Source organism: Athene noctua, chromosome 2, assembly GCF_965140245.1.
Source record: "Athene noctua chromosome 2, bAthNoc1.hap1.1, whole genome shotgun sequence".
Lineage (NCBI taxonomy): Eukaryota > Metazoa > Chordata > Aves > Strigiformes > Strigidae > Athene > Athene noctua.
The window spans coordinates 47,911,502-47,917,507 of record NC_134038.1 but is presented as its reverse complement, the minus strand read 5'-3'; positions in this window follow the sequence as shown (position 1 = coordinate 47,917,507).

Below are 6,006 nucleotides of genomic sequence, written 5' to 3'. Positions count from 1 at the left end.
TGGGATGCCCCAACCTGCTGAGGATCTGGCACCTGATGGGCAATGGGGTGACCCTCCTGCACAGCCCTGAGGGTACCGTGGGGTGAAACCAGCTCTGTGTGGGTGCAGGCTACATGTCCTGCAAATAGTGTGAGGCTGGGACAAAGAGCGCTGTGAAAGAGAGACTGCACTCCCCACGATAAAAGAGCAGTTATGACACATCCTGTAATTACAGGATATAGAAAAATTAGAAATGAATGGCAGACCTGTACTTGAATCATGGTTTGAATCTCATGCATTAAAAATAGGGAAGGTAGTCCCATGTTGCACAGTAAGGACTAAACATCACACTAAGGAATGGCTCCTTGGGAACAGTAAACACTGACTGCCACAGGTCTCGTCTAAGAAATAGCTCCCGAGCAAGACATTGGAGGCTGCAGCAATGCAGTCACACAGGTAGGTCAAGCAAAGGAAACTGGTCCTGGCTTTTCTGAGCTTTTCTGCTTGACACTGGCACTTCAGGGAGTGCTCTCCTAACTAGAGTTTTGCACTTAATGATATACAGAGGCTGATAGTTCAGGTGATGCACGTCTGGAGAGCAGACAGCCTATGGTATAGAGCTTTTACACTTTCAGACTTGCACGTTTTGGACATGCCAAGGTGCTGCACACCACTGCATCTTGTCCTCTGAGGTTGTCATTGCTTTTACTTAATTTCAGAAATACTCTAAAGAACAAGTTTCAGTACAGCTGGTTCTCCAGTGTCATGTGCAAGGGGATGCATTTATTAGTGGATAGATTCTCTTGATGGTGGTGGCAATAAGCAGAAAATAGATTTGGATATCATGCAAGTGGACTAACAAAACCAAGGGAAAAGAATTTTGTCTTTAAAATATACTGAGGGAGAAGTCCATATACATTATTTTAGAACATCTTAGCTTAGCATAGAGTTTGGGGTCCATTTTGAGGTTTTTAAAATAAAAAATATGTGGATTTTTCTTTTACAGATCAGTGTGCACGTCTCCAGCTCAACTTGCATTTCTTCCCATGTTGAAGGCCCAGATGACAATAAGTGAAGAGATCAGGGCACCAGCAGCTCTGGAAGGCTGCATTTCCCACAAGCCTTCTGAGACACACTTGTCCTAATGTCCCTTTTCTTCCTCCTCCACTATTGCTATTTTCATTTGCTGTCAAGCCCAACATTAAACATTTGCTGGAATTTTCATATCGATAGTATGTTATATTGCCATTACTGAACAGTTTGGGGCTTTGTGGCTAGCTACCATGACAATAGATGCACAGCCTGGAACCAGTTTTAGTTAATTAGAGTCAATCAATCCAAACTTTGCTAACTTACTCATGTGAAACAATAGTATAATGAACCAAAGTCTGCAAGATGATTGGGAAACACAAATTATTGCACCCTGATAAATTAAATGTGACTATTGCAAAACCTTCCTTCTAAATGAATACTCAGAGAGGGAATGTATGGGTGAATAAGCATAATTTAGACTACAGAAAAAAAAATTAAAGAAGCTGTTAAAACCCCACTTAGATGTTTTCATTTTTTTAAAAAGAAATAAAAAGCCTGATTGCCATATATATGAGACCAAATGGGTATAACACTTTTAAGATTAAAATTTTTACACCAAGTAATCTTATAAAATTGCAATCATTTGCAAGCTAAATTTCACAACACACGTGGTGTCTGAACAAGTGGAATCATTCAATTTTGTGTGTCCTTCACAACTGCTTATTTTTCAAAGCTATTTGATAAATGTTTGTCTGACTTTGACAAGGGAAAGCATCTTCAAGCCAGAATACTGCTGTCAGACAGCCTTTTCTCACAGACAATTAGATTTTGCCCCCATTTTAGAGTCATAAATATTTCCCCAATCCTTGGAGTTCAACTTATATAGCAGAAGAGAATTCCCTTTTTTGATCTGTTTTTCTTAATTCTCTAAAAGTGGCATTTTTAGAATAAAAGGATCCAGTTGATAAAACCAGTACCAGGATGGTGTTTAAGCTTTTGTATTAAAATTGCATTTTGGGTACTGAGCTCTCCTATGATAAGCTACTCCAATGGTTTATGACTTTCACAGGGTCTTAATGTTGTCCAGTATGTTTCTTACATCTTTTAGTTCACAGTATGTCCTTCACATGTGCTACAACATATAAAAGGAGGCATATGGCAAAGGACTGAGACCCTGTCCTAAAGACATTAGCTTGTAGAGATGCAGTAGATGACATAGGGTGCACACATGGACCAGCTGAGCCATGAAGGATCCTCAAAATTAAGGCACATAGGATTTAAGGAGTGGATTTAAGGAAAATGGAGGGGAACTCTTATATGATGACTTCACAAGCCAGCATGAGATTTGAAAAACTGGATGAATTGCCCAATGCGTTTTCTGTAAATATTTCAAATCATTTGTTTGATCAAACACCACTTTCCTGAATCGGCAAACTATTTCTGCATGTTGATATAGTGACACAGGTTTGGGGGAAGGGGGTGATGTGGGGAACAGGGAAGAATTTTACCTATTCTAAATAAAAATTTTATGAAGCTCTTGAAGCTTATGGGGGAGGAAAGGGTTTGTGTTCAAGACTGTAGTTCTTTCCCAGATGTTTCCTAAATAATCAGTCCTAAGGTTTATGAACATTTGGACTGCTGAATCACAGGTGTTAGGTAAGAAAACGTGGGATCTTTTCTGCCCCAGTACGGAAGTAACCACATTTTCTTTTCTGTCATGTCTATTTGTGTGTTATTTTCCACAAACTATCACAAGCTGTACATCGTTTTAACCATACGAGGGCATAATAGGAGATGTTATATAGGAATAAAGTTGATGGATACTTCCCCTCCTACCTGTTTCAATGTTACATGGATTCTGCTTTTCATTCAGAGGTTAATCTGAATGTGGTTTTGAAACACTTCTCCCACATAAAAATCTGGGTGTTGTCTACACATTGCTAGTGCCCAGGCTGCTATTCTACCAGCAGTTCTGGATAGATTTTGGAGAAAAAAAAAAAAAAAAAAGGAAAATGGAGAACTGAATCATTTAAGACTCTGCAAATTAGACATCTGGCTAGAAGAAAAACCTGAGATATCATTTTTACATACCACAGTTGGGTTCCTAAGCCTGTCAGCTGTTAATAACAAATTCAATCAAAACCAGCTGACAGACATTTCTCAAGTAGTTAAAAAGATCTAAAATATCTTTCTCTGAAATTTAGTAAAGGGGTCAAGAAAACTAATAAAATAAAAAGGTGAATGTTAATAGGGAAAATTTATTAACACCTGAAATAATTAACAGCATAGATTTTACAAAAATTATCCTATAAGAATTTTCCAACAGTAGTTCACCTCCCCGTCTTTCCTTTCTTCCATGTTCTCAATTTTCATTTCTACATATGACTGCAAACACATCCGAAATACAGCTGAAATATTTATATATTAAATACACGAATTAGAGAAAGTATTTATCTACTATGTTCAGTAAATGCATCGGCCTGGTTACAGGTAACCAGTATTTTTCATATCTGTTCTACCATGACTATGTATTAGTGAGGCATGGGAATTATATAAAGCATACTTCTGCTCTTATAGGTATTGGTGGAGAATTTTAAAAAGAAACAAAGGAATAAAGTACATGGAAGCCATAGGAACTGAAATATAGTGTTATAAAGTAAATCTGGGAAAGTGAATCTCAGAACTTAGGTCAGTTTTTTGTTAAGAGCCTAAAATAAGGTCCTTTAACTCCAGGAAGCCAAGCTTTGATTTAATATGCAACATGAGTCTAGACAACACTGTTTTGTACATATATTTAGAGAACAGTTGCTTTTTAAATATCTCTTGGATGGGAACTCATCTGAATCCAGTTACCTTCACTGATATGCCTCTGACTGAATAAGCCGCAACATGACCTTGCAAATTTAATTCTTCAGTAGAATAATGATGAGAAATTAAACCATCCATTTTGCTCTGACTTTTCTGTATTCTTTATCCTAAAATTACTGCTTCGCCTCCCCCCTCCCCCTTGCCCCCAACACTTTATATTTTGTTTTAAAATACAGGAATCATGATAGAGAATTTTTGCAGTTCTCTAGGTGGGGACAGCCACAAATGCCTATCAGCATCCCAACACTGCTGTGCTCTTTACATACGCCTTTTTCCTTACCCATCATTGACCTGACCATGTCATTTTGCAGTTACTTAATAACTAAAGTCTTCACTGATAGCATGGTGTTCATAAAATAGGTTTCTCAAATATACAATAGAAATACCCTTTGTTTACTTTACACTAGTCATACCAATGAACACAACTCATATTTGCATCTTAATTTCCATGCAGATGCAAAGTTTAGTCAGCCTCTAGCAATGTGCACTAGGAATGGGACCAATGATTATGCACAATTATACCACTGTTAATGACCATAACCAGGAAATGGGTGAACCTGTTTTATTTTCTATAAATCACACTGGCTCTTCTCTTGCCTTCTTCTCTGCTTGTCAAAAATCCCTGTGTAATGCATTTCAGATCCAAATTACTGTAACAGGGAGTCGAACTGTTATCTAAGTAATTCTTCCATCTCGTGACAATTATGTATTTTCCCAAATAATTATCATTTAATGCAGTAAAGGGAGCTTACTGTATTTCCTAAAGTCCACTGAGGGGCCTGATCAAGATTCGTTCAAATTCATAAGCATAATCTGAGAATAACTATGGTCTTAGTAACTTCAACCAAAAAACTACTCCTTCAAAAATTCTGCCATGATCTTCTCAGAAATCCATGGAAAATTCAGACAACCTTCTTTGTACTTGAAAAGCTGTCCTTGGGGGTAAGCTGTGTCCATTTTCATTTCGTCTCTACCTAATACAGACTGGAAACTTTAGCTCAGAATGACAACCATTATTCTTGGATTGATAAAGTGATGTATCAAAGGAGGCAATGCCCTGCATTTTTAAAGGTCTTGCTTATTTATTCGGTCTTTGTTAGGAGCTTGCTATCATGAACATTGTAGTTCATATTAATAATATTCATAGCCCGAATGAGCAGGAGACTGGAGGATGGAGCTATAGCTCCTCTGACAAATCCTTGTAAATTCATAAAACATCTCTTGGGAATCTGCCTACACAAGTCACTGCACCAGATTCCCACTCATACTGCTTTATCTTGTGGTTCTTTCACCCCTGGCAATGACTCCTGGTCTTCTCAGATTTTATTTCTTAAGTACAGCTTTTTAACATTCTCTTCATTCTCACAAGTACTGAGGTAGTGCCCAGCTGCCTGGGGTATAAAACACAGTAGTGTCCTAATCATGAGCTGCACTGTTGTGTTTCCTCAGATGGATATGTAGGATGTACAGAATCACAGAATCATTTTGGTTGGAAAAGATCTTGAAGATCATCCAGTCCGACCATTAACCTGGCACTGACAGTTCCAAACTACACCACATCCCTCAGTGCTATGTCGACCCATCTCTTAAACAACTCCAGGGATGGGGACCCCACCAGCTCCCTGGGCAGCCCATTCCAACGCCTAACAACCCGTTCTGTAAAGAAATGCTTCCTAATATCCAGTCTAAACCTTCCCTGACACAACTTGAGGCCATTCCCTCTTGTCCTATCGCTTGTTACTTGGTTAAAGAGACTCATCCCCAGCTCTCTGCACCCTCCTTTCAGGTAGCTGTAGAGGGCGATGAGGTCTCCCCTCAGCCTCCTCTTCTCCAGACTAAACACCCCCAGTTCCCTCAGCCGTTCTCCATACGACCTGTGCTCCAGACCCTGCACCAGCTTCGTTGCCCTTCTCTGGACACGCTCGAGTCATTCAATGTCCTTTTTGTAGTGAGGGGCCCAAAACTGAATACAAGAAGGCTGAACACAGAGAAGGGCTGTAAAAAAGTTCAGGTCAGAGCAGGGCTCTGGTGCAACACCCAGTGACTAGACATACCATTTCCTTGATTCCTTTCGAAGGTGGGAACATGAGTATGTTCACAGATACAATGGCATGCTGTAGTGGGAAA